The following is a 3,884-nucleotide window of genomic DNA, read 5'->3' on the forward strand; positions in this document are numbered from 1 at the left end:
CACCAGCGAGAACCGCTGGGGCGACCGAGCAGCAGACGGCGTCGCGGCGCCGAGTGCCGGGCGGCGGCGCATCCTCAACGCACACAGTCCTCAATCGGACCAGCACACTGCAGATGTCCACCGCGCTTCGCACCGGGCCGGCGAGGACCCACTTTGGCTGCACGGCGCCGCGCGCAGGGTGCCCCGGCGCGCAGCTGCGCCGCCTGCCGCGTCCGTCGGCCGGCGCGCCTGCCACTGGGCGCCCCCACCAGCCGGCTGTAGCGCGTGCGCCCACGCACCGCGCGGCCAGCACGCCGGGCGGCCCCCCCTCACCGGCCGGGGACAGTCCCACCCACCCACAGCCGCGTATCGCTTCACACCCAGATTCACATTCACGTTCGTTGGTATGGTGGGGACCGCTTCGTAGCTGTACCGATCGTTGCCCTCACAGATGTACCTCCAGCAAGGACAACCGCACCACAACGGGTTACCAGTTGTTCATTTGCGTAACGTCACCAGTAAACGTACACGTCCATCCCCGTTTGCAAAGTCAACTATTATTGCATGCCTGCCTGTCAGGTGTCAAGACACACTACATCCGCTCACATCCACGCAACAAAATGTGCCCGACTAGAGGGCACGTGGAAGGTGCCCCCGTACGTATGCGATGTCCATTGCGCGACCAACTGTCAACCGGCCTCTGTAGCATGTCGCAGATGTGGAACGCGGGGCACCGTGCTATCACATTGTGTGAGAAGAGACTACTACGTCTGCATACACGCGCCACTACATGAACAGACGGCTCATGCTGATCGCCATCCACTGCGTCCATTACTCCCACACGTCTCTATGGCGTACCACACTGCAATGCAGCTGTTATGGGGAGATGACACGTAGCTGTGTACACAACATTCTGAGCGGGTTGCGGTTGGACAATACATTAATGTAACGTGTCATATGCCAATTACAGAGCAGGGTAAGGCACAACTTGGGTTAGGTTAAGGCACAACTTGGGTTAGGTTAAGGCACAACTTGGGTTAGGTTAAGGCACAACTTGGGTTAGGTTAAGGCACAACTTGGGTTAGGTTAAGGCACAACTTGGGTTAGGTTAAGGCACAACTTGGGTTAGGTTAAGGCACAACTTGGGTTAGGTTAAGGCACAACTTGGGTTAGGTTAAGGCACAACGTGGGTTAGGTTAAGGCACAACGTGGGTTAGGTTAAGGCACAACGTGGGTTAGGTTAAGGCACAATGTGGGTTAGGTTAAGGCACAATGTGGGTTAGGTTAAGGCACAACGTGGGTTAGGTTAAGGCACAATGTGGGGGTAGATTGCGGTACAAATTGCATTACATTGCGGTGCAAATTGCATTACATTGCGGTGCAAATTGAGTTACATTGCGGTGCAAATTGAGTTACATTGCGGTGCAAATTGAGTTACATTGCGGTGCAAATTGAGTTACATTGCGGTGCAAATTGAGTTACATTGCGGTGCAAATTGAGTTACATTGCGGTGCAAATTGAGTTACATTGCGGTGCAAATTGAGTTACATTGCGGTGCAAATTGCGTTACATTGCGGTGCAAATTGCGTTACATTGCGGTGCAAATTGCGTTACATTGCGGTGCAAATTGCGTTACATTGCGGTGCAAATTGCGTTACATTGCGGTGCAAATTGCGTTACATTGCGGTGCAAATTGCGTTACATTGCGGTGCAAATTGCGTTACATTGCGGTGCAAATTGCGTTACATTGCGGTGCAAATTGAGGTAGGTTAAGGTGCAACACAGGTTAGGTTAAGGTGCAACATAGGTTAGGTTAAGGTGCAAGATGGGTTAGGTTAAGGTGCAAGATGGGTTAGGTTAAGGTGCAAGATGGGTTAGGTTAAGGTGCAAGATGGGTTAGGTTAAGGTGCAAGATGGGTTAGGTTAAGGTGACATAGGTTAGGTTAAGGTGACATAGGTTAGGTTAAGGTGACATAGGTTAGGTTAAGGTGACATAGGTTAGGTTAAGGTGACATAGGTTAGGTTAAGGTGACATAGGTTAGGTTAAGGTGACATAGGTTAGGTTAAGGTGACATAGGTTAGGTTAAGGTGACATAGGTTAGGTTAAGGGGACATAGGTTAGGTTAAGGTGACATAGGTTAGGTTAAGGTGACATAGGTTAGGTTAAGGTGACATAGGTTAGGTTAAGGTGACATAGGTTAGGTTAAGGTACAAACTGGGTTGTGTTATGGTACACATTGCGTTGTAGTACAGTACACGTTAGGTTTGGGTACGGTACACAATGTGGTATGGGATGGCGTGTTGTGGGGGGGAGGGGGGGGGGGGGAGGTTCGTTGATATCGACCGTAGGACGTGGATGCCCGAGGCAGCGTCAGTGTGTCAAAGGAGTTATGTCACGTCGGGATGCGCTTTTCGCCAGTGAGAGGGGGCGAGCCGTGTCTGTGGTTGCGGCAGACCTGTGTGTTTCATTCCTGCCAGTGTGTTTGTGCTGTAAGACGAGGCAGTGTGGTGGTGATGGGTGCACCCCTGTGTAGGACATGTGTGGGTGTTGGTGGCTTCTCTGAGCAATTGTGGTTGTCGGACGAGTGGGGTATTCTGTTTTATGATTGGACCTCCCGGTCTGATTATCATAGCGTAGTTGGTGTACTGTGGCGGATAGGATGCACCGGACGTTGGTCCATGCTGGTGCTTAGTAGTTGTATCTGTGTCTGTTACAGGCAGAGAGTAGTGTGTGATAGAGTGTGTGGCTGACGTGTGGTTCATTTTGTGTGTACGGACGTTCAGCATGTATAGGGGCATTTGCGTATATAATCTATCATAATCTATCTATGTGGGCCTGCATAGTTTACTGAGCAGTGCTGTGAGGTGACTGAACTACGAGTGACGTACTGATTTACAGCGGAATGATTGCCTTGTACCAAAGATGGAGTATCGGCTCTACGACAGCGTTGGCACCGCAGGAAATGGTCTCGTAAAACGGCCCTCCCACCGTCATCGTTGTGAGGGGTAGGGACCGCCTATATTCTGAGAGGAGCCCTGTTTGCCACTGGGCGTGGGGTCTCGCATCCTGCGGTTCAGTGCCCCCAGGGAAGCGCGCGGAGGTGGTGGTGCTGCTGCTGCTGCTGCTGTAGCAAGCGAGCTACTTACAGCATGTATAGGGACAGCGGGAATATGGCATATTCGATATAACTCTTCATGAAACGCAAGATATAGGGGCGGATTGCACGTTACGAGTGCGGGAAGAGTCCGCCGTTCATCCGCTGGAGTTGCGATTTGGGCGGTTGGGGTGGGGCACGTGCGGGTGCGGGTGGAGCGATTGTCGGTCGACGACTTCGTGCGACGCAGGCACAGGCGTTGGGGCTCCTGTGGTGGGCAGATGATGCAGGGTTTGTGGGTGGCGTCGGAAAATGGGCACTGTGGGACCTAGCGATGTCGTAGTCGGCGTGGCGTCTCATAGATGGCGGTATCATCGGTGCAGCAGGTCATGTTGCGGGGGACCTGCAGGTGGCGGTATTTTTGTTTGTGGTGCGCTCGACATGGTGGACGTAGTGTCGTCCGATTCGCGTAGATGGAGCTATTGCATGTGGTTTCGTCACATTGTCATAGATGGCGGTGCCGTGTTTTGGAGGTATGGTTGGCGTAGTTTCGTTGGATTCCTGTAGATGGAGGTGTCGTTTCTGGGCCGGATGGCAATGTAGTTTGGTCACATTCCCAAAGATGGCTGTGTTGTGCCTGTGGGCGGCATTGTCAACATCATGCGGTATGGTCTGTTTATTGTGGACGTTGATGGCGTCGGGACCAGAGGGCGCGCGCGAACCGTTGACCACGCGTTATTCACGCAAGCATACTTCGTACTATTTTCCCACCCTCCTATTACTCGTTGCAGATACATGGAAATAATAAAC

Source organism: Schistocerca cancellata, unplaced genomic scaffold (genome assembly GCF_023864275.1).
Source record: "Schistocerca cancellata isolate TAMUIC-IGC-003103 unplaced genomic scaffold, iqSchCanc2.1 HiC_scaffold_838, whole genome shotgun sequence".
Taxonomy (NCBI): Eukaryota; Metazoa; Arthropoda; class Insecta; order Orthoptera; family Acrididae; genus Schistocerca; species Schistocerca cancellata.